This window comes from Miscanthus floridulus, chromosome 15 (assembly GCF_019320115.1).
Source record: "Miscanthus floridulus cultivar M001 chromosome 15, ASM1932011v1, whole genome shotgun sequence".
Classification (NCBI taxonomy): domain Eukaryota; kingdom Viridiplantae; phylum Streptophyta; class Magnoliopsida; order Poales; family Poaceae; genus Miscanthus; species Miscanthus floridulus.
This window is the reverse complement of record NC_089594.1, coordinates 63,868,664-63,895,128: the sequence shown is the minus strand read 5'-3', so window position 1 is coordinate 63,895,128 and position 26,465 is coordinate 63,868,664. Positions and strand designations below refer to the sequence as shown.

Sequence of the window (26,465 nt, the reverse complement as noted above, 5' to 3'; positions counted from 1 at the left end):
GGTATTAGGGTTGGCAAGAGGAAGAAGAAGGTTGCGGCTGCGAATGGCAATGGGGTTCAGTAAAAAGTAACTTACCAATTCTATACTGTATTTAACTAAGAGTTATGCCGTTTTGTCTGCCCGAGATTCTTGGGAGACGTGCGCACACGCCGCAGATGGTTGTTTTCATAGCCTCGAGATCTATGCCAATATATGCGCCTCTTTGTTATCAGTGTATGCGCCTCTTTGTTACCAGTGTGAGAGGGCCCACGCTGATGCACCTACTTACAGGTGCCACGTAACTATTTACTTGAAAGGACAAGAAGGCAGTATGACATGCTATACCCGTCTACTTTTTTGACTAGATGTGTCAGATTGGAATTGACAGAGCAAGTAAATAAATAAATACACAAAATAATAGTACAAGTGGTATTTGGTTTTTCAACGCGCCTCCCGTGCTCGGGGACTGTCCAGACCACCATCATGCTCGGGGACTGTCTAGACCATCATCATGCTTGGGGACTGTGCAGACCACCATCGTGCTCAGGGGGACTGTACAGACCACTATCGTGCTCGGGGACTGTTCCGACCACTATCGTGCTCGGGGACTGTTCCGACCACTCTCCGAACATTGCTTGGAGACCGCTCTCCTCGGCTACATGTGATTTGTACTCACACACAGTCAAGAGGCATTTATTTAGACCTTGCTACAAGGCTTATACTTCGCCTTCCAGCAAGCTCGAGGACTACATCAGTACGATGCACCTGCCGGTGCATCTCGTATTGCTTATATGACGATTGGATTCTCAACTTCAGTGGAAATTCTTTTTAGAACCTGGCACCACATGCCTACGTCACCTACTACCAGGCTCGGGGACTAAGTGGGCGCACTTCACCTTGCGGTGAATATGCTTATTTTATCGACCCCTACGCTCTGACTGTTTGCCAAAACTACTATTGTCCAAGGGTCACTTACATTTCTCTTTAGAAATACCAGTGGGCGCACTTGATAAGGAAAGAAATCTTTTTCTTTTTTCTTTTAGAGCACTATGCATTCTTCGGACAACCGGAATCTTCGGCTATAATCGTGGTCTACTGCTCTGACCAGAATACTGGAACATTCGATTGGTCAATGTTTCAACCAGATGGAGATGACATGAAGACGGATTGCATTAGCCAAAGGAGATCGAATGGCGTGTTGCAGCATAATACATGGTGCTTGGGGACTAGCTGTGGGGGTATTAACCCCTATACCCTTACGGCTAGGCTTGGGCCGGCCCGGACCAGGGGGACTGGCCCACTAGAAGACGATGCGCGGCTCAGCCAATCTGTTCAGAATCCTGCGCAAGGAATCAAGGCAGATTTGGAGATCAAGCAAGATCCTGGTCGGTTAGAATAGGAATCCTTATCCGGCTACCTATGGCAATTATAACTGGTTAGGATTAGTTTCTAGATCTGTAACCCTGCCCCTCGGACTATATAAGGCGGGTAGGGGACCCCTCTAAAAACATCTCTCATTGACATACAGCAATACAATCAGACGCAGGACGTAGGTATTACGCCTTCACGGCGGCCGAACCTGGATAAAACCTCGTGTCTGTCTTGCGTCACCATCTTGTTTGTAGCTTGCACATCTGTCTGCCGACAATCTACTACCTTGGGCATACCCATCCACCTCCGACATCCTCTGGTGCATCTTTGACCCGAGTTGGGTGCTAGAAGACTGTTTTGAGGTGGTTATTTTATAATGTGTTTGTACACTAAGATGTAACATTGACCTATTCAAAAAAAGGTCTTTGTTATCGTATATATAATTTTATTGTTAGGTCTTTGTTATCGTATATGCAATTTAATTGTTAGGTCTTTGTTATCGTGTGTTTTTTTCTAAGGTTTTTAAAAATCTTTATTGTTTCGACGTCGCATGCATCTCAACCTTTTTCTCATACTTCTACGTGGAACAAGTTAAGGAAACGCTAAATTTCAGATTTTTCAGAAATGGTTTGCTATTTTGTATAGTTTAAATGAATTTCTGCTTGACGGTGTGAACCAATTGGAGGTTGAACTGAGCAACCTACTAAAAAATATGAAATGGTACTAAATTTTTATACTGGGTCTAATATGGCCCAATGAACCAAGTTTAGTGGAGGTTGATGGAAAAATATCTTATTTTCAAGGTGTAACCCGACCACCTTTCTCAATTTTAGGGCAAAATAAATTCAATAGTGGCCGAAATTGACCATATAAATCTAAGATTCGGCATGGGGCCATGCTTTGGGCATTCATGCATAGAGGAAAAAAATCAAGCCATTTCGACTACAGCGTAACGTACATGCCTCACAAAGTCGACGCGCCATTTCGAGGAACCCTGACTAGAACTCCTGCATCTCACATGTCTCGTCCATTTCGACATTGTATGCGTCTCAAACATTTCGAAAATGCAATAATTTATAAGATTTTAACTAAGTACTACATTTGCCATTATAAAAATGTAATTACAATTTATAGCATGTTATTAAACATTTATAGCATGTCATTAAACATTTAAATGTAATTGTAATTTATAGCATGTTATTAAACATTTATAGCATGTTACTAAACATTTATAATTTTTTCTTGTGTATATGAAAGCAAAACGAAGCAATCAAATTTGTTTTGCAATTTTTGGAGTTATAGTTTTTTACTATGCAATTTCCAGTCGACAGCCTATTTATTAAAGGGATACAACAAAAACTGTTGTCCGTGCGGAAAACGAAACAGCCGGGTAGGCAGCAGTTTCGGGGTGCGCCAAAACTGACCTTTAGTCCCGGGTTAATCCACAAACCAGGACTAAAAGACCTTTAGTCCTGATTCTTGGCTTAAACTAGGACTAAAGGTCAGAGCCTTTAGTCCCGGTTTGAGCCACGAACCGGGACTAAAGGTCTTTTATTCTCGGTTTGTGGCTCAACCTAGGACTAAAGACTTCCATCCTATATATATGATTGTGCCTTCTCTTCTTCCTCCCCTGTTTTTTCGATCTTTTTTATTCCCCGCCGCTGAGAGCTCCAATCGGATCCGCCATGCCGCTTCGCCGTCCGCTACACCCCTTCAATCTTCGGCTGCCCACGCTCGTCACCCGCACCATGCGCCCAGCCGGCCTCGCCCTCATCTCCAGCGCACCCCTCTTCCTCAACCCCGCACCGTTGTTGGTATTTCTTAACGCAAATAGAAATAATCCGTAAGCGCACGGAATTACTATTGTAGCACTTCACCCGAAAGTATTCAGGGTATCATATTTTTCAAAGGGAACGGAGGTACTCAGGGTAGAGTTGGTATAGGTTGAGATGAATCCAAACCCGTACCATCCTTAGTATTCAGGGTATCATAGTTCATCCAAGGACAACACAAGGGTGGAGTTGGTATAGGTTGAGATGGATTACTATAGTTTTAGGGTCTAAGGATAGATAAACTCTACTTCTACTTGCTTACTTTAGGCACCAGATATCACCTAGTCTGCCAAGAGATGCCAACCTATAGCTCTACGCCAAACCAGAACGTGGGGGATTACAAGGGATGGATTGGGCTGTCACCATCTGCTGCCTACCCCTCAATCATGGGGCATGAGGCAAATGAAGGTAGCCTCTAGCCTAGACACCATGTCTACATTATCGACTACTACTCTAGCGTCATACAGGGTTATCCGTTTCTATCGGGAGCCCTCTACTAGAGTATCCGCTATGAAAATAGACGACGAACCCGCAAGCAAATAAGAGTAAAGCTTAACTAATCAAAAGACTTATAACCATAAAAATCACGAACACTCAATTAGTGGAAGATTTCGTCGAGGTATAGGGCATGTGTTCATCAAGGTACAAGCCGGGGAAGGCTACCGAAAAGTCCAGCACTTCCCCGAATTCTCCCTCACATCTCTCCCTATCAACTCTAGCTATCTAGCTAGGGCCTAAGCCCTTGGAGTGAAGCTCTTATTCTCAAATGTGGTTTTGCTCTTCTTCCTTGGTGTTATCTAGAGTGAGGGATACCCTCCTCCCTTTTATAGCTTCACTAGGGCGGTTGTGAAGGGATATTCGAGGGAATCTACCCCAACCAACCTCCTGAGCATTCAATGGACCGCCTTGCCGAAGCTAGGCCCATGGTGTAGTGGCAAGGGTGCAGCCGCCCCCTGGTGGCGCTTACCCTCAACTGCCTTTGGCAGGTAGGCTTCTAGATGGGCCTATGTCACGTCCCCGCATGAGTGAGGCCCAATGCTTGTCAGGTGAGGCCCTTCTTTCCTTTTGTTCTTGGGCTTGGGTGAGAGAGTGGTTGTCATCTTCTATTCTTTTATCTTCTTTGGGCCCAATTTGGTATAGTTTCATATTTCTCTCCTACAAATGAACATTTCACCAAAACCTATTACTAGGTTCGGTTTTCATTTGAGTGAATTTTATATAAATGTTGGCGGTTAAAAATGGGAGTTAAGGATCACCAACAAGATCCCCCACACTTAGCCCTTTGCTCGTCCTTGAGTAAAGTTTTAAGGACTAAGGTGGTTCATCTCCTTGATATGATATCTACATACAAGTTATTCTAAGCTTCACCTGTACCTGTGAACTTCTGAGTGTCTACCATATTGTCTTGGGTGATTGGATAATGGAACAACATGGATTCTAATCTCCTTATATTAATCTGCATAGAAACTCGGGTTTTCTTTTGATTTTGAAAATGTAACCATAGCTTAGCTCCTCAAATGTTCTCTTGGATCGCTCATTTTTGTGGTTGGTTCCTCACCAAGGCATATCATAGTGTTGTCTTCTTTTCTTCCTACTTCTAGAAAGTTTATATGGATCTTTTGGTAGGGACAGCTATGAAGGCATACTTACTCTGCATATTTTGTTAAGTCAAAACTTGGATTCAAGGAGAAAGATGTCATACCCTTAGATCAAGAAGTGCATGTGTATGGATAAAATAATGCTAAACCTATACTATACTCCTTGATATGAGTGATCTCTCTCATAAGCTTTAGTTTGAGAACATGTCTATCTCTCTATTTTTTACATGAGCCTTCATGTGCTCATCTTCTTCTTCTTTTTCATATATTTGGACCTTCATGTGTCCAAAATGTTTTTCTCTTTTTTAATACTTTTGCATAGCACATGTCTCTTAAACCACAAATTGAGAGAGAGAGAGATCATTATGTTGTAGACCATGGAGTATTTATTCTAAGACATGTTTTTATCTACTCCTAGTGTAGGAGTAGAATATTTTTTTTGGTGGATGGGAGCATGTTTTAGCGTATTCCCAGTGTAGGAATAGCTTATATATGTGGCGTATACATGATCTTGATCTTGGAGGCATGATAACTTTCCTAACAAGGGTCAACAAGACTTGACAAAACTCAATGCAAGAATAAGTAGCATATAATCGAAAGTTTTTATGCTCTAATCACTTGATATGGCTTTGGTAGGAATTTGAAGTATCATTGAGGAGCATGCTATTTGAATATTGATTTTTGAAAATAAATCCCAAGTTCTTTTGCAAGAAAGAGTATGGTTCATTTTCATCCTATTATATCACATATTCCAATTACTTAGATAACATGGGGGTCCCTATGATAAATTGTTCACAAGTTTAGGAATATTAGCAAGGAATATAGAGTATGCAAATTTGATCAAAGGATAACCTGGAGATTGAGTGTTAATTGTTTTGTATTTTTAATTTGTTCAATTTTTAACCTTTATTTAATGTAGGGAGTTGAGGGTTGTGTTGCACAAACTATCGTTGAAGAAGAAGAAGGATCTGATGGGGGTCAGAGGTGGTTTGGCTGAACCTCTCCGGTTCAGCTAATCCTCTCTGGATCTATCTGTCCTATCCATCTACATGTTGGATCGGTTGATGTTGTGCAACATGTTGGTGGGAGATCTTGAATGTGTGCATGTTATGCTTGAGAGATCTCCCCCACAGTTATTCTTGTACCTGCTTTTATTCAACAAAGAAAAAAATGGAACAAGTAATGGCTCTACTCGCTTGAACACTGGGGGGCCTAAATCTTATTGCTATTATTATTATTATCATTATCATCATCATCATCATCATCATCATCATCATCATCATTATTATTATTATTATTATTATTATTATTATTATTATTATTATTATTATTATTATTATTATTTGAAACTTGTTCACCCAACTTTTTTTCTTTGAGCATAACTCAAGCAAGGCAAAGAATAAGTTTATAGTATATACTTAGCCTTGGTTCATCTCCATCATGAATTACCTCCATTGTTTATGAAAGTGATTACTCAAAGTTCATTAGCCAAAATTAAAGACCATGTCTAAATTTGATTAAAGAAGGCCATTTTAACCTAAGCACCATGCTTAATTTAAAAGGCCCATGGATGTATCATGCGTGATTACACCCAAACCAGAGCATACGACATAACAAAGGAAGTATGTATGAGCAAATTATTTTATCATGGAGACAACTATGAGTAAAGGAGTTGGTGAACATTTAATTACCTTTGTATACCTGAGTGTTCTTTCCGGCATCATAAGTGGATGAAAGTTGTGAGAATGTTGCAGCGATTACATGATCGCACATGGTTCAACTCAGGTGAGCAACAAGGCTAGGACACAAATAGGGCTAGTGTGTATGGACCATGGGCCTTGGTGGTGAGTAGCAAAGGTATAAGAGAGGAGAACCCTTCTTGCTTATATGTAGCGCAGCTATGCAAGGTTGGTAGCGGATGAAAAGTGAGCCATGGCTTGCATATGTGCGAAAGCAATACTGGGTGGAGTCAGGCAACACATTGGTGTTTATGGTGGCAATGTGGGCCTACCTAGCTCCTTCCCTCTCGTCTTCCCTTTTTTTAGCTTTCCTCTTTTTTTATGATAATCTAGGGTATCTCTCGATAGTGCTTGATTTATAGTCATAAGCTTGACCTCGGGAACTTCATCTTGCAGCTATCAATGGTGGTGTAGTTTCCAAGTTCACCACCAAGTATTGAGCATTATCGTTCAAGCTGCAAGGATAGTACCATAGTGCAACTATGAGATTTACAATGTTTATGGTAAACAAAAGCATCCACATCCTAAAAAGTTTGCAAACATGGACTGAGAGATGGTTGAGGTCCTCGTAGAAGCACATGGTACTAAGTGAAACAAACTCTGGAGATTCCAGAAGTAAGCATGAATCTTGAGGGATTGCGAAAGAGAAGCTTTCATGCTCGCAAGTGGAATCCTTCCTCTTGGTCTCCAGAGTCGGTGCTTCGGGATTGTCCATGGCATAGGAGTTTTCTTTTTCAAGAGATATATCATAAATGATCAAAGAAGAATCTTGACCATTATCGAGAACAACGCTTTGATGGCTAGAGGGACATGGCTTAAGTTCAAGAGAGGGTGATGATGGATGTTTCGTTTCACAAGGATGAGAGGAAAGCTTAGGTGAAATGAACGGGGATACAAACTTTACCTCCTCGAACTTGTCATGGTTGGGAAGATGCTTTGCCTTTGGAAACTCTGGGTGAGGGTTAGGAGTGGCAAAAGCAGTTTGATAGACTTTTGTCTATTATGATTGGCATGGCCCTAGCAATCCCACAACACTTGAAAATGAGTCCTGATGGACTTTTGAAGTGCTTGTTGGTCAAAACTAGCAGCATGTTGCCCAAAAGGGTTTCCATAAGGAATTCTGACATGATATTCATCTCGACCATGGGGTTGTGCATGGCTTCTATGATAGTTCCCCTTAACAAACAAGGCATGGTCATGGAAGATGAAAGAATCTAAATTGCTTTGGAAGAACGTTTCACTTCCATTAACCATTCCTTTGATGGTTCTACCTTGGGGGAAGCTTCCTCAGAAGGAAGTGTCGTAAGCTGTTTGTGCCAAGTGTGATTCGAGGTATTGCCATAATCCTCAAATTTGATAGGGAACTCCGAAGGATGAATTACTCTTTCCTTCAGTGTCCGTGGTTTGGGTGAGCGCTCATGAGTCGAATCTAAGGATGGTACGGGTTTGGATTCGGCTGATGAGGGCTTCTCAAAGCTTGACATGACTTTCTCCTGGAGGGGTTTCGTTTTTATGATGGAGGAAGTGTGTTTGTCTAGGAAGTTTTCAAGGAATGTCACTTGTTCCATCATGGTTTTGTGTGTAAAACGTCCTCAGTGGTCATGTCAAGGCATAGGTCAGACTCCATGTGTGAGGGGTACGACCCTAGATACCCATGGCAGACTATATGGGCTGCGCCACCAGGGGCGGTCTAGCCCACAAGATGAAGTCTTATGGAGCACGGCGCTGCTCGGCGCGCCCCGCAAGGCACCGGGAAGATATCCTGATGATACGCCATAATCTATTAGGATATGTTACGATCCCATGATTCATGTAATCTGTTATTACTTATTGGTTATCTCCTAGATCTAACCGACCTGTAACCCTACCCCCAACTATATAAGGCGGGTAGGGGACCCCCTCAAAACACACGCAATATCATACGATAGCCAATACAAACCAACAGACCACAAGAGTAGGGTGTTACGTCGCGCTGACGGCCTGAACCTGTCTAACTCTTGTGTCTCTATTGTCTTCTTGTTCTGGATTATGCGTATCTCTGCAGATCAATCTACCTTCATGGGATACCCCTCGGAGGACTACCAACGATATTATGTCGATAGTTGGCGCTCTAGGTAGGGGAGAGCGTGCTGTTTCCATGATGAACAAGATGGTACGTCTTGCATGCTCTTCGTCCTCTCTGAAGCTCGGGCAGATGTTCATGGTCGGATCAATCTCTTGGGTCATCAATTAGCCTGTTTGGTAGGCTGGTTCATTTCATTGTTGGTTCATGAAGAAGTACTGCTGGCTAGTTTGTGTGAGAGAAAAATACTGTTCTGGCTAGAAATTTACGATCGTATACGACAAGCACCAGCCAACCGAACAGGCTAAATGTTGATGGGGATAGATTCTGCGCCAGCCACACCAGCACCTGCAATAGTAGATCCGATCTTGGAACCTCCTCCAAGGTCGTCTTCACCAACAACTCATCGCCTGCTCCCCCGCTATTCGAGGAAGTAGATCAACAATAACGATCTGATCGCATCCATCGATCAGGTTGGCCAGAAGCTCGCCGACTGCCTCTCTATCACAGAATCGGCTCTGACCACTCTAGTTCAGCGCCGACCACCCTCCGATTCTGATCTATCGGAGGCTAATTGGGAAACTCTAGGGGTTATGGTGCCACCCATCAGGATGCCCTAAGGGGCAAATTCACCGACCAGGTGGGAGACGTCTATCCTCTCGCCAACCCAATCGCTGACCAGCTCTTGCCGACTGTCAATATGCTGCAAATCGGCCGATGTCCCGAAGCATCCCTCCACACCATCTAAGAGGAAAACCTAGACTCTGAGTCCCAGGGCTCTATGGAGACTGTCGCTGAAACCGCTGCCGTCCAACCTCCTTTCCCACCCTTCCGTGGAGGTGAGATTTTTAATGTCAACATCGACAGCCCTCCATGGGATGGAGAAATCGATGAGGACCGCGCACCTCGTGTCAATAGAAAAGCCAACCGTGTGCAGCACCGAGCAAATGAGACTGCCATTGTTCTAGCTAAGGCTACTTGCAATGGAGAGCAGCTCGACTCACAAGGGAGGCCACGCCCACTCCACCGCAACCTCAACGATGAATTCATCCATGTCGACGGCCATGATGTGTACAAGACCCCAAGTGCCAACTTGGCCATGGCCACTAATGAGCTCGCTCGGCTTGAGCAAATGCTAGAGGTCGCCAAGGTCGTGGAAATGCTTAAAGCTATGCACTGCCAGGTCAACGAGATCCACCAGGACTAGGGGCCTTCTTACTCAACAAGCTCGAATCGCTGATCTACCGTGCCAAGATCCAATCGCTGCCCCGGCAGAAGCTGTTGCATCGACCAGCATTGTGATGATGGATGACCCCTCCAGGGGGAGCTAGGGGCAACTGTATCGACTACCCTTGCCAACATGACCAAGAAGTCGACCAAGATGTGCGAGCACACATCAACAACCTCTGGGATGCACGACGTCATATCGACGGGCGCCATTTCTCTTAGCATGAAGAGGAAGTATGCCGGTATCAAGAATACGTGCAAGAATTCAGTAATCTAGATGCTACCCTCTAGCCACTTAACACCAGTAATGCCGCCGATCCTGATGGTGATGATCCCGAAGGGCCCTGAGCATTCACAAGAGCACTTCGAACACTCAAGTGGCCCCATGGTTTCAAAATCACTGGGGTTGAGCCCTATGAGGGGTGGATGAACCCCACACAGTGGCTACAAGCTTATACCACCACTATGCATGCCACCAGGGGAGATACTAGTGTCATGGCAAACTATCTTCCAGTCATGCCCATGCCAACCACAATGAACTGGCTCACGAGCCTCGTGCCGGATTCCATCAGATCTTGGGAACAGTTGAAGAAGGTCTTTATTGACAACTATATGGCTATGAGTACTCAGCCGAGCACCAAGCATGATTTGAATCATATTTATCAGAAACCATCCGAGCTCCTCTGTAGCTACATCAGACATTTTTCTGAGATTAAGAATTCTATTCCCAACATCACGGAAGCAGAAGTCATCACCGCCTTTGTCTGAGGACTCCATCACCATGACCTTTGCTCCAAATTCAATCATAAGCCACCAAAGGGGATTGGCGAGATGATGACGACCGCTGATCAGTACGCCGATGCTGAAGAGGCTGAAGTTCACTTCAATGAGGATGCAGGCGCTCACCACCCCAGCTCGTCGCTGTGATGACCGCCTCAATGAAGGACACCATGGTGATCGCCACCACGACGGCCGCTGCCACCATCACGACAGTGGTCGTGATCGGCCGAAAGGGTCCAGAGCTGGTCAATATCGCCGCCGCCGATCAGACAACATCATCGCCACTATTGATGAACCTTGTGCCAAACACAACTATGATGAGTAGTATAAGAAAATCCTTGAAGGACCATGCCCCCTCCACAAGAACAGCAAACACAAGATGAAGGACTGCCTTGGCTTAGCTAAGGAGTTCTAGACCAAGAAGAAGGACAATGACAATGATGATGGAGCCAAAGGTCGCTGACCACCTGGGGACAACAACAACGCCTTCCAGGATCATGATAAAGTGGTCGCCACTATCTTCGGGGGCCTTGCCACCGCTGAGAGCAGAAGAGATCGAAAGCTCACCACCTACTGGGTGCTCACCGTCAACACAGAGGATGTTATCGCCAACCCTAGCTATCACCCTTGGTCTGAGGTCCCCATCACCATTAGTAGGTCCAACTAGTGGGCGGACATCCCTTACACATGGGGTTTTCCTCTCATCCTTGATGCAACCGTCAAGAAAGTACTCTTTAAAAAAGTACTCATCGATGGTGGAACTGCTCTGAACCTCCTCTTCACCGGAGCCCTACAGAAGCTAGACATTCGAATAGAAGACCTCACTCCCTCCAACTCCTCCTTCTAGGAGGTGGTACCTGGCAGGGCATCCAAACCGCATGGAGATCACTGTCCCGGTACAATTCAGCATGGCTAGCAACTTTCGTGTCGAGCACATCAACTTTACGTCGCTGGCTTCAACACCACCTACCATGCCATACTTGGTTGGCCAGCTCTAGCAAAGTTCATGGCTATATCGCACTATGCTTATCTAGCATTGAAGATGCCTTCGCCTGTAGGAGTTTTGGCTTTGTGGGCCAACCTCTCCATCGCCTAAGCCTATGAAATAGAGAGTCTCTCCCTCGCCGAAGCCACTGACCTCTCCATCTAGATGGCCAACATGGTCAATAATGCCAAGATGGTGCCCATCGATGACCTAGAGATCCTAGCGCTGGAGCCTCCTCGTGCCTCCACCAAGTCTAAGGAAACGAAGGAGGTTGGCCTCAGCCTCAACGACCCCACCAAGACCATCAACATTTGGGCTCATCTCCACCCCAAAAAGGAAAGCGCGCTCATCTCCTTCCTACATGCCAACACCAACGTGTTTGCTTGGAAACCTATAGACTTGCTGGGGGTACTACGGGAGAAGATCGAGCACTCCTTGAATGTCTCGCCGACCGCCAAGCCGATCAAGCAGAAACTCCGACGATTCGCACCAGATAAGGAGGCTATTAGGGTAGAAATAAAATGGTTCCAATCTTGGCGGACTCCTCTCCTTCCTCGACTGTTACTCCGGCTATCACCAGATATCTCTCAAAGAGGATGACCAGATCAAAACATCATTCATCACGCCTTTCGGCGCGTATTGCTATACCACCAAGTCTTTTGGACTAAAAAATGCCGGGGCGACCTACCAAAGGGCTATTCAGATGTGCCTTGTCCAACAGACAGGCCGCAACATCAAAGCATATATCAATGATGTGGTCATCAAGTCCAAAACCACCGACAATCTTATCACCAACCTCGAAGAAATATTCGCCAACCTAAAAAATTACAAATGGAAGTTGAACCCTTTAAAGTGCATCTTTGGAGTTCCATCTGACATACTCCTAGGCTACATAGTCAGCGCCCGTGGTATCAAACCCAACCCCTACAAGGTCTCCGCCATTACCAATATGAAATGGCCAACCTACGTAAAGGATATACAGAAGCTCACAGGGTGCATGGCTGCTCTCAGCTGCTTTATATCATGCCTCAGCGAAAAGGGACTACCTTTCTTCAAACTACTCAAGGCCTCCGAGCACTTCTCCTGGTCAGAGGAGGCTGATATGGCCTTCGAGCAACTCAAGTTGTTTCTAATGAAGCCTCCGATCATGACGACGTCTCAACTAGACAAAACCTTTTTAATCTACATCGCCACCACTTCTCGCGTCGTTAGCATAGCTATCGTCATCGAGTGCGAGGAAGTTGGACACACCTATAAAGTACAATGACCGGTCTACTCCATCAGTGAGGTTCTTAATGAGTCCAAGACTCATTACCCTTAGGTTCAAAAGCTGTTATACGCCATCCTAGTCACATCGCATAAGCTCTGCCATTACTTCGAGTACTACAAGATCACTATGGTCACCGAGTTCCCTCTAGGGGACATCCTCCATAACAAAGAGGCCAATGGTCACATCATCAAGTGGACAGTTGAGCTTGGCACTTATTCCATAGAATTCAGAAGTAGGCCTACCATTAAGTCGTAGGCGCTGGCTGACTTCGTTGCTAAGTGGATCGAGATCCAAGAGCCCTTCCCCGCTACTTGCCTTGAGCACTAGGTGATGTATTTTGACAGCCCCCTCAACATCAGCGGTGCCAATGCTGGCATTTTATTCATTACTCCAACTAAGGACAAACTCTGTTACGTCCTCCGAATTCATTTTCCAGCTTCCAATAATGCCATGGAGTATGAAGCATGTCTCCATGGACTCCGTATAGCCGTCGAGCTCGGCGTCAAATGCCTAATGGTATATGAAGACTATGTGCTAGTCATCAACTAGGTCAACAAAGATTGGTCCTATTCTAGTGAGAAGATGGACGCATACTGCGCTGAGATCAGGAAACTTGAAAGAAAGTTTTATGGTATCGAGTACCACCACGTGGTACGAGACCAAAATCAGCTCGCTGACCACCTATCTAAGATAGGCTCCTCTCATGCCACGATTCCACCTGGGGTTTTCATTTAAGACCTCTTTACGCCGTGTATTAAGGAAGAGAAGGAAGTTCAAGAAATCCCCCCGTCGAGCAGCTGGTACTTACAGTACCATCGCCGGTCATAGATTGGAGGGAATAGTTCATCAAGTATCTCACCAGCGCTGATGTACCCGCCGATAAGACCAAAACTAAATGCCTCATCTATCACAGTAAGCATTATGTGCTGGTGGATGGGAACTTGATGAGGAAAAGCACCAAGGAAGGGATACTGCAGAAATGCATCACTCGAGAAGAGGGTGCAAAATTACTCCATGAAATCCACTCTAGTTCCTATGGTAATCACGCGACCTCCATAAACCTGGTTGGCAAAGCTTTCTGAGCTAGTTTTTACTGGCCCACGACCATCACCAACAAAAAAGACCTTGTCCGACGTTGTGAAGGATGTTAGTTTTTCGCCAAGCAAATACACATGCCGGCGCATGAATTGCAGACCATCCTATCTTCTTGGCCTTTTGCATGCTGGGGACTGGACATGATCGGGCCTTTCAAGCCCGTGCCAGTCGGTTTTTGGTACATATACATCACCATTGACAAGTTCTCCAAGTGGATTGAGTACAAGCCGCTTTTTTTGGCTACTGCAAAGAAGGCAGTCGAGCTCTTCGAAGATATCATCCATAGATTCGGTCTCCCAGACAGCATTATCACTGACCTCGGAACTAAATTCACTGGCCACAATTTTTGGGACTTCTATGAAGACCGATGCATCTTTGTCAAATACGTCTTTGTTGCCCATCCCAGAGACAATGGTCAGGTCGAACGGGCGAACGGCATGATCCTCGATGCCCTAAAAAAGAGACTATACCAGAAAGAAGAAAAGCATTCGGGTAGATGGCTCAAAGAGCTACCAGCTATGGTCTGGGGACTGCGCACTCAAGCTAGTCGCAACATTGGTGTATCTCCATATTTTTTTGGTCTAAGGCTCAGAGGCTGTACTTCCCATGGACATTGCCTTCCGAGCACCTTGAGTAGAGCATTATAATGAAGAGCAAGCCGTAGCTTTTTGAACAGAGGACGTCGATAGGGCCAAAGAAGAATGCCTAATCACCTGCATCCACATAGCTAAATACTTAGAAGGCCTGCAAAGATACTACAATCACAATATCAAAGGTCATTCATTTGCTATCGACGACCTCATTCTCCGTAGAAAATAGAAGACCAAAGGGATGCACAAGCTCTCCTCCCCCTAGGAAGGGCCTTACATGGTCAAGGAGGTTACCTGACTAGGGTTTTACTAGCTATGTGACATGGAGGGAGTTGATATCCCCAATTCATGGCACATCAAACAACTTATACGTTTCTATCCTTGAAACGCTCCAGATATGTACTCTTCACTCCATAATGAATGAAGTTTTCATTGCCATAAATTATCTCCATTATTTCTTCACTCTAGTTTTATCTCCACTTACAATTACCAGCTCTGAGCTACTCCTTAACAAACTCCTACAATTATACATGATCTCCATAAATGCTCCACCCGGTTTCTCCATACTGAAATATCTTTAAGATGTTCCGCCAACCATCGAGCAACACATGATCCGCTCTGTGTTCTTTGGAGAAAACCCTGTCTTTGATCTCTCCCTACATGTGCTACGGGCTCCAGCGCTCTGTGTTATGGGTGGTCGGCTGTGGTTCCTCGGTCACGTCTATTCCTCCTACACGTGCACGGGCTCCAGCGCTCGATGTTATGGAATACAAGCTAGCCAAGGCCAAGAGCCCAATAACAAACTAACTACTCGGACGCTACTTATACCACGTATAAATGAATTAGGGTTAACAACATGTCTCTTTTTCATCGCAAGCGCTAGCAAGCCACCTGAACATGCACATGTCATCTACTTACAACATTTATACAATACATAACTGTTTGTTTATGCCCTCGCGCTTTTAATTCTCCTTTCCAGTTATCCCATATAGGTTTTTCCCTACTCAGGCTATTAGGCTTGGCCATCACTGTCTACCTCGCTGAACAGATCAACATCGCCGGCCAGCTTCTTCGCCGCATCCTCCACCTCATCTTTTAGCTGCTCCTGCTTTGTCGCACCCGTCCCTCTGGCGAATCCGGCTCCTATTGCTCGAAGATTGATGGTAGGGTAATGAGACTAGACTACCTCTAGGGCATGCATCATGATAGAGACAACAGTGTCTTGGTTGAAGCTTTTGAAGTTCTCCCACACTGCCTTGCACCTGTCAATGATTGTGTCTGGACGTGGTGGCCTATTGTCAGGCTGAGGAGCTACCTCCATGTCGATATAGTTGAGCATCGGCCTGACTCTGGGCACCACGGTGTCAAGTTTTCCCCTATGGGTTCTTGCCTCTAGCTCTAGCATGTCGAACTGTGCCTTGATCCTTCGACGGTATTCTACAGACACCAAAGGGATTCGTCAAACAAACAAATCATTTCAGCAAAAACTCCGACCATGAACTACTCACCTTCAATATCCTCGGCTAGTTTCTCTGCTCACCCAAACACCTTCTCCTTCTCCTCTTGGAGTTGATCGATGACCTCTCACAACTGGCCAAGCTCTGCATCTTGCTCTACAAACATAACGATCGACAACAACATCAAGACTATTTAGCAATGCAGAGCAAATTCACCGATCTGTAGTACCTTTCTTCTGCTCGGAGACGCCTTTTAGCTGCTCGGAGGTGCGTCCTAGCTGCTCGGAGATGCTTTTTAGCTGCTCGGAGGTGCGCTCTAGCTACTCGGAGACAATCTTCCACTGCTCAAACAAGATGCCCTTTTGGTACTCTAGGTCCTTTGCGTTTGATTCAGCAAGATCCCTTTCACGCTGGGCCCTCTAAACATTCTTCTCCATCAGCTTCACTGCCTCCTTTAGCTTCTCGTTCACCTAGGTGAGGGGCTCCATCCTTTTGATCAACTGCTACCATTGCACGGCAGTTCACGCTATGCCCTGCAAAGCACCAAGATTATAAAAGACCATATTCTCCAATGCCCAAGAGAACACTGTTGACGTAATACTAACCTCAATTTGCTTCATAGCTGTGGAAAGGGTGGACCTAGCCTCTTCACCTCCCTAGTGGTGTCCTCCTCTTCCACGACCACAACTTCATCACCGCGCTTGCGGAAGATATGGATGGTTTAAGATCGTGATCCTTCACGCTCAATCTCCTCGACCTCGTCCTCTTCCTCCACAGCAGGTGGCACTCCCTAGGGGCTCGGTGGCCACATAGAGCAACCGACCATGCCCTATGGCATCTTTGGGCATGCTACTTGCTCCTCTGATGCTGCTATCCTCTACGCCCTATACTCCAGCATGACGTCGGCAGCTCCCGCTCCCGCTTCTGAAGATTCGGTAGCTCTCGTCGTTGCTCCTAGCGTCTTCATCGAATCACCTGCTGTTGTCACCAACCACTCTCCACCTCCAACTCCATCAACAGCAGTGGCTGGATCCTCCACAAACTGATGAGCGCCTGGGGACTCTAGGACAGAGTCCGTCCACAATGTCTGGCCTGAAGGATTCCAATCCTCCGCGCGCCCCGCTCTACATTAGATTAGCTCATCGGTCACCACAACTATAAAAATTGGATAGCTACTGATCCCAAGGCAAAGATACTTACATGTTAGCTTCCCGATAAATGGTTCTGAACTAGTGCTCCCTCCCCAAGCACCCAGGCACTGCTCTAGGGTCAACCCGTGTGTCCTAGGCTAGAGGTATTGTGGCCCTACCATCGATGTCTCCTCCGCCTGCTGCTCGGGGACTCCTTCCCCTCCCTTCAATTGCACCTCCGTGCATGTATTGCGCAATGGCACTTTAGTGCTCGGAGGGGGAGCTACTAGAGCCTCATCGTCGTCTGACCACTCGAATACCACCGCACTCTGTGTCCGAGTAGTTTGACTGCCACCAGGTGAAATACCACCTGGCTGTCGGGGAACTACATCTGTCGTTCTTCTCTTCTTTTGGGCCAGCTCATCTTTCGCCGCCCTTTTCCCCTGAACTTTCTTCGATACCAGGGGTGACTCTCCTTCCGACCAGCAACTTCGCCTTCAGATTCAGAAGAGGCACTGACGGCACCTTCCTCCGACTGACTAGTCGGCATGGCGCCCATTGCTTTTGGCCAATCACTCCTTGGCACACCCGAGAAGTACGCTGCCCATTCCTGCAAATGGATCTTTCCACAAGCGAATCGGTCCACTACTCGGCACCAGCATAGGATAAAAAGCACTAGGAACAACAGTCGAGATTTTTACCTTAGGAGGTGAGTTCGTGTAGTTGAAGGGTTTTGCCTGCCCCGGCATGGTGTACGACATGTTTGAAGCAAAGAGTTCAGCAGCCCAATGCAGCACAGTCTCCTTCGTTAGTCTCTCTGTCCTCTCCCATGTGCCATCAATATCTCCCTTAAAGTCAAAGCCCGGATGAGCCCTCTCCTTGTAGGGCTAGACACGATGCATTATGAAGTTCACCGCCACCACACTCCATTCATCTTCATGCCCCTTATAAGCTTGAGGAGCTCCTTCACCTGATCCATATCGGCACTGGTCGATTTCTCCTACCAGTGCCTTTGATTCTCCGAAATCTGGTCGACGTCACATCGGATGGTAGGATGACTTTGCTTCATGTAGAACCACCTCGCATTCCACCCCTTCAACGAGGTATTTAGTGGCATAGTAATGTATTTGCCCGCCATCCCATCGTAGAGCTATAGATACACACCGCCGACCACTTTGGAACTGCCCCCTCCTTTCTTCTTGAGCCAGAAAAGGTGTCAGAAGAGATTGAAATGGGGAAGAATGCCAAGATAGACCTCGCAGAAGTGGATAAACACAGAAATGTGAAAAATAGTGTTTGAATGGAGATTACATAAGCTCACTCCCCAATACTCCAATAGATCTCACAAGAAAGGATGCACCGAAAGCCCTAATCCATGCCAGAAGTAATCTTCGAATACAATGAGTTCATTGGCCGAACGCCATCCGACGGTGACACGATCAGGAAGAATGCCTGCCTCCACCATCTCATTGAGTTCCGTCTCCCCCATGAGCAATGGTACCCACTCCTTATCGTGGTTCATCCCAGTGGCCGCCTTCTTCGTGCTTGCACCCCCCCTCTTCGGCGCCATCCCTCAGATCTGGATCAAAAGTGGTCCTTTCGCGCAAGTTTTTTAGCCCTAGTAGCAGAGTGCATGCGAATGCAGATGGGGGAGAGCGAGGGCAAGGAGGAAGACGAGGCGATGGAGTGGCAAAGGTGGGAGCGTAGAGTATGGTGACAGAGTTATAAGGATACCCTCTCGACTTTTTGCATTCAAGGGTTTTTTGGAAACTGCACCAGGTTGATCTGCGCCTTTCTGAATTCCCCAAAGTGCCTTGCTAGGCCTTTATCAGGGCATCCATGCAACTACGACCCATATCACCCATTTTTTGATGCAACTCAGTACTGCACACCGAATATTCGCCGAGCTCTCCACAATACCATCAAGGCTCAGTAATTTCTACTGTACAGTCATTACTCTAGTTTTTTCTCCACGATTTGAATAATCGTCACTTCTCAATTTATCCAAGATTTCCACTTGTGGCTCAGGGACTACGTCATCATTATGATTCAGTCTCTCACCACACTGGGGACTTTTTTGGTTACTATTGTTTCTGACCCTGGCACCACATGACTACATCACCTACTGCCAGGCTTGGGGACTAAGTGGACACACTTCACCTTACGGTGAATGTGTGGCTAGTATTGCAAAGCTACACCCAAGAGTTGGTTGCCCGCTTGGCTAGTCTTTTAGGCTCTCAAAATTTGGCCCTGGCACTACGTGACTACATCACCTACTACCAGGCTCGGGGACTATAGTGCATACACTACACCTTGTGGTGCATGTATTGATCTTTGTGTCTAATGAACATCTCCATGTCTCTGAGCACCCAGATGGCCCCATTCCACTCCTCGTCGAACGGAGTCTAAGTGGGCACACTTAGTTCAAAGCAAAGATTTTTCAAAAATTGAACTTGATCTCCTTACATCCTTCTGGCAAGCCATGCTTGGTTGAGTCCGAGCACTGCTAGTCGGCTATACTGGTCGACCACATTTACTGATGCTCGGATCATCAATAACACTGGTTGGGGCTTGATCCTTGCTGCTCAACGTTAGATTCACCTACTCGGACAAGCTCAAGATGACATTACCAGTGGAGACAAGGCATTCCAGGACTAGCTGTGGGGATACGACCCTGGATACCCATGGCAGACTACATGGGCTATGCCACCAGGGGCGGTCCAGCCCACAAGACAAAGCCTTGCAGAGCACGGCGCTGCTTGGCGTGCCCCGCAAGACACCGAGAAGATATCCTGAAGATACAGTGTAATCTGTTAGGATATGTTATGACCCTGTGATTCATATAATCTGTTATTACTTACCGGTTATCTCTCAGATCTAACCGACCTATAACCCTACCCTCGGCTATATAAGGCGGGTAGGGGACCCCCTCAAAACACACGTAATATCATACGATAGCCAATACAAACCAACAGACAACAGGAGTAGGGTGTTACATCGCGCTGATGGCCCGAACCTGTCTAACTCTTGTGTCTCTATTGCCTTCTTGTTCTGGATTCCGCACATCTCTACCGATCAATCTACCTTTGTGGGATACCCCTCGGAGGACTATCGACGATATTTTGTCAACACCATGTCAAGACCCAAACAAAAGAGTCATGGCAACACGCTGTCGGGTAAAGACAAGTCTGGGCCGGAGTGTATTAACACTAAAAACCTAGCCTAGGCTGCACCTATAGACTCCTTCTCGTACTCCTCAAAGTCGAGGATCACCCATGGTAGATAGACGATACGAGATATAGGGAAGAATGCAAGACAAAACTTGTCCTTAAGTTCATCCCAATCCCCATTCATACTTTCTACACCTTGAGTGTACCATTGTTTTGCCTTCTCTATGAGAGAAAAGGGAAACAATTTTCACTTTAGAGTTTCTTGTGTCATGCTAGAGATGCTTAGGCATGAACACAATTCCTCAAACTCTTGTAGGTGATGGCAAGCATTTTCATTATCATGCCCGAAGAAGGGTTGTGTCCGAACCATGGCTATTAAGCCAGGGTGGAGTTCACAGCCAGATGAAAGGGTTGGTTTTGAAGGTGGTGGCTCAGAGAACTCGCCCTTTGAAGCGGAAAGTTTTTGAAGTGGTATTGGCTTCATGATGAAAAGAATAAAATAAAATATTTTGTTTTTATAAAAGAAAAGATAAAAGATACGAGGATGAACTAGGTTCGAAGATGATACAACAAACGTTCCCTAGCAACGGCCCTAGACAAACAGAAATAATCCACAAGCACATGAAATTACCATTGTAGCACTTCACCCGAAAGTATTCAGGGTATCATATTTTTCATGGGGAACAGAGGTACTTCTAGCTAGTTCATCCAAGGACAACATAAGGGTAGAGTTGGTAGAGGTTGAGATGGATTCCTATGGTTTTAGGGTCTATGGATAGATAAACTCTACTTCTACTTGCCTACTTCGGGCACTGGATATCACCTGGTCTGCCAAGCGATGTCGGCCTATAGCTTTACGTCAAACCCAAACTTGGGGGATTACAAGGGAGGGACAGGGCTGTCACCACCTGCCGCCTACCCCTCAACCATGGGGCACGAGGCAAATAGAGGTAGCCTCTAGCCTAGACACCACATCTACGCTATCGACTACTACTCTAGCGTCGTACAGGGTTATTTGTCTCTATCAGGAGCCCTCTACTAGAGTATCCGCTACAAAAATGGACAATGAACCCGCAAGCAAATAAGAGTAAAGCTTAACTAATCAAAAGACTTATAACCATAAGAATCACGAATACTCACTTAGTGGAAGATTCCATTGAGTTATAGCGTAGGTGTTCGTTAAGGTACAAGTAGGGGAAGACTACCGACAAGTCCGGCACTTCCCCGAATTCTCCCTCACATGTCTCCCTATCAACTCTAGCTAGCTAGCTAGGGCCTAAACCCTTGGAGTGAAGCTCTTATTCTCAAATGTGGTTTTGCTCTTCTTCCATGGTGTTATCAGGAGTGAGGGATACCCTCCTCCCTTTTATAGCTTCACTAGGGCGGTTGTGAAGGGATATTCGGGGGAATCTGCCCCAACTGACCTCTTGAGCATTCAATGGACCACCTTGCCAAAGTTGCGCCCATGGTGCAGTGGCAAGGGTGTGGCCGCCTCCTCGTGGTGCCTGCCCTCAACTGCCTTTGGCAGGCAAGCTCCTGGATGTGCCTAGGTCACATCCCCGCGTGAGTGAGGCCTAGTCCTTGTCAGGTGAGGCCCTTCTTTCCTTTTGTTCTTGGGCTTGGGTGAGAGAGTGGTTGTCTTCTTCTATTCTTTTTATCTTCTTTGGTCCCAATTTGGTATAGTTTCATATTTCTCTCCTGCAAATGAGCATTTCACCAAAACCTATGGAAATCATTAGTTTAAAGCCCTATTACTAGGTTTGGTTTTCATTTGAGTGAATTTTATTTAAATGTTGGTGGTTAAAAATAGGAGTTAAGGACCGCTAACAGCCATGTGCCCGGCCTTCCTCACCCTCGTCCTCGGCCCACCCTCATCATCGACCTCGTGCTCGTCCTCGGCCTCGGCCTCTCCCTCATCCTCGCCCTGCCCTCATCCTCACGTCACCCTCAAACTCACCCCGCCCTCATCCTCAACCTCGTCCTCGCCCTATCCTTGTCCTCACCCTCGTCCTCGCGTCGCCCTTGGCCTTGCCCTCATCCTCGCCCTGCCCTGATCCGTGGCCGATGTACGGATCACCAAGAAGGAGGACTGCTGAGGTTCACGCCTACGCTCGCCCACGTCGCCGCCTCCTCTACCTCCCTGCCGCGAAGCCATGCCGCCGCCACAAGGCCGTGCCTAGAAGGACAGTCGAGAAGGCCCTCGACGTCGTCGTCCTTGCCCGCGCCGTTGTCCTCGCCCCGCCCAGATCCACGCTAGACTTTTTAGGTATAACTCATTTTAATACTTGGTAATTAATTCCATTGTGTTACAATATGTGCTGGCCATCATTGTGTCTATATATGAATTTTGTTATATGAAAAATATTGACCTCAATGATATGCATTTGGATATTTTGTATACATGAATTTTGATATATTGACTTTAGTAGTATGCATTTTGGTATATGAAAAATATTGACTTCAGTGATATGAATTTTGATACTTTATGTGTGTGTGTGTGTGTGTGTGTATATATATATATATATATATATATATATATATATATATATATATATTAACTTTAGTGGTATTGACTTAGTTATATATATATGAATCTTTGTATTGATGTAGTGATATAGTGTGTGCATGTGTGTGTGTATATATATGAATTTTGATATAGGAGAAAGTTAGATTGACTTTAGTGGTATGAATTTTGATATATTGACTTTATATATATATATATATATATATGAATTTTGGTACATGAAAAATATTGACGTCAGTGATAAGAATTTTGATATTTTGTATATATATGAATTTTGATATATTGACTTTAGTGAGAAGATATGGTCGTACGTCTCCCTCCACCGGAAAGAATAGGTTTTAGCGGCTATGTAAGTAATATGGGATTCGATCCAATATTGCCGGAGGTACCGCACAATAGTCCAAGCATAGTAAGCAACAATATATGCTTTCAATAAATTAATATGTTTTAAATATGCGTGTACAGATATATTTTCTTATATGTATATATATGTGATTCTTAAATGTACTTAGGTAATTGACCCGATCACTTGGTTTGAAGAGACACTCAAATTTTGGTGTTGACAACATCAATGTTGAGAGTTTCGAAGTAGATAATGGATGATTCATCCAATGTCGAATTGGCTTTTCCATCGCTAGGAGGTAGCGTAGACGTGAGGTTGTAGAAATCTTAGAGACTGGAACGAAAGCACCCCACAAGATTAGTGCAGAAAAGTATGTTGTTATGGCATGTTTAAATACGCTAGCACTACTGGATTCAGGTTCTTTGCCGAGTGCCTGAGGCACTCGGCAAAGACCAAATTGCACTCGGCAAAGCCTTTGCCGAGTGCAGCACTCGGCAAAGAACACACGGCAAAAAATTGATCGGTAAAGACCTCTTTGCCGAGTGTCTTTTATCGGGCACTCGGCAAAGGCTTTGCCGAGAGCCCCGGGGGCACTCGGCAAAGAAAAGCGACCATCACGGCGCCGGCCCCGTTGATGGTGGCTTTGCCGAGTGCCAACCCTGCAGGCACTCGGTAGAGATTTTTTATTTTTTTTTAAAAAAAATTCTTTGTCGAGTGCCCGCTGGCCGGCGCTGGGCAAAGTTTGAATTTTTTTTTAAAAAAAATTCTTTGCCGAGTGCCCTCTTGTCGGCACTCGGCAAAGTTTGAATTTTTTTTAAAAAAAAATTCTTTGCCGAGTGCCCTCTGGCCGACACTCGACAAAGTTTGATTTTTTTTAAAAAAAAATTCTTTGCCGAGTGCCCTCTTGCCGGCACTCGGCAAAGTTTGATTTTTTTAAAAAAAATTCTTTGCCGAGTGCCCTCTGGCCGTCACTCGGCATTTTTTAAAATTCTTTGCCGAGTGCCCTCTGGCCAGCACTCAGCAAAGTTTGAATTTTTTTTAAAAAAAATTCTTTGCCGAGTGCCCTCGGCAAAGATGTTTTATTTTTTTTTTCTAAAAATTCTTTGCCGAGTGCCCCCTGCCCGGCGCTCGGCAAAGTTTGAATTTTTTTTTAAAAAAAATTCTTTGCCGAGTGCCCTCTGGCCGGCACTCGTCAAAGTTTGAATTTAAAAAAAAAAAATTCTTTGCCAAGTGCCATGGTATTTTGCCAAAAATGAAAATGGCACTAATGAGAAATATGTCCGTCCGTCTCATGTCTTTATTTTGCCGAAAATGAAAATGGCACTAATGAGCTAGATAAATATCTGCTCATCTATGTTTGTTGCAGCTGCAAAACTACCAAATAAGACATGAAATGCATAAATCATAGTGGCAGCAAGTGGACAGTAGTAGATTTTCTAAAGCATGATAATGACATTAAAGTTAACCAGGATACCAGAAATTAGGGAATAATAAAGTCCACACTTTTCTCTAATGGGGTAATGTAGCTCATACTTTTCTCTAAAATAAAGTCCAGTCACACAGGTAACAACAGGTAGACCAAAAGAACAAATGCACTAATACCTTTCTTAATTTGAAGTTCATGTCCAACAATTTGCTGAAGTATATTTGTTTTGGAATGCAGTAATTTTGCATTTCCACAAGAGAAGGCGTCTCTGGACAACAATTCTGTGAAGGCCCATTCGATAAGAAATTCTGAAAAACATGCAACCCGAGATATTTTACCATAAACGGCAGAAGGGAGTACGGGAGCCCAACCTAGCAGACATAGCACCTCATAATCATGTGCCAAACTATTATAGAAAGTAAAATGCAGTCACACCTTTGAACACCCTCAATCTTCTTTCTTTCTCTTAGTCAGGACACAAATGAATTTATCAACCTGGCAAACTATATTGGTTGCCTCCACAACTATGAAGCAACATGTATCTGTGAATGGTTTCTATTTGAACTGCCACTGTATCTATACTGTAAAAAGCACATTGGAGGAACAAGGAAAAATGGATCAATGTAGCCTAACAGTGTGGCTAGGCAAGGCAGGCCCAAAATTACCTATGCTATCAATTGCGACAGTGCCAAAAACAATTGGTGGAAAAAAAATAAAATCTGCTTAAACAAGAGCAGCAGACTAATGGTACCTCTAAGATAATTTACTCACCCAAATTAGTTCTATGACCCTAAATAAGGGCGTTAACCTAGAGAAGCTAAACTTCGCACTGGACATGGGAACTCGCTAAGCCACTGACACATCAAACTGTATGTATGAGGTGCTAAAAAGTAAGAAATATATGGACGGGACAATGTAAAGGGAGTACCTAGGAGATATAAAAAGGAAAATGGTGGTAGTAATTTTTTTGGGTTACATAATCCATCCTAATTAATCATCAACATTTGTGAATAAACCATAGTACTCAAATCATATGTAATTAACAATAGCACATAGATACATAGGAAGATCAGGAATATAACATACTGAGATATGCACCAAAGTCTTGGGACAGATCAGATTGTTTTGTGCAAAAGTAAAAGTCGATCTAATTGATGATCAATGTCCTTACCTTGTTGATCTTGAAGCATCCAAAGAGTTGTATACAACGTTGGTCTTCCCTTTAGTACCTAATACAAGACACTGCAAGAGATAATACTGCAATAAAATAAGGGACGAAGCTACAGCAATCCGGAAACATGTAATGTAGAGTTATAATTAAGTATTTTCAGCCCAACCGAATTTTAAGTATAGAGTACATGTAAATAAAAAAGCAATGTTCAGGTTAGGTACTATTGACTATACCATCATATATGCAAATAGAATTAAAACATCTTGGTGGCTATGTACATCTCAAGGGAACTTCACAGGTCATCACTCACAACTGACGAGAACCAAACCACCAAAAGTATGCCATTTCTTTAACAGACTAAACTCGCCTAGATTAAAAGGACAATAATCCAACCTGACCAATCTAACCTTTAAACGACAGGAAGGGTGGTAAGATTAACAAATGGCAGAGGTCTGCCCAGTCTTGCACTCTGTTTTAGTGGTTATAGAAAGAACTTTTCTCGATCCACATATGTCTTGTGTGATGAGATTAAACAGATAAATGTCAAAAATAGGTACGAAAGAAATGGATCTCGGGGTAAAAAATAGCCAGGACATGGATAGTAACGCCTCCATCACAAATGGAACCTCTCTATTATTTTGCAGATAGAAAATACGGATTTCTGGCCACCACGATTATCAAAGGCCGGCACAGACAGATAAAGCATCCAGCACAGG

General features: G+C 44.9%; 1 long non-coding RNA gene across 1 annotated transcript; it reads right to left on the bottom strand.

The window, feature by feature from the left end:
- Positions 1 to 24,589: 24,589 nt before the first annotated feature.
- Positions 24,590 to 26,234, bottom strand: LOC136506424 (uncharacterized). Its single transcript, XR_010771589.1, has 3 exons — positions 26,157 to 26,234; positions 25,750 to 25,820; positions 24,590 to 24,886 (listed from the first exon to the last, which is right to left on the bottom strand). It is a non-coding gene; the product is annotated as an uncharacterized lncRNA (long non-coding RNA).
- Positions 26,235 to 26,465: the final 231 nt, after the last annotated feature.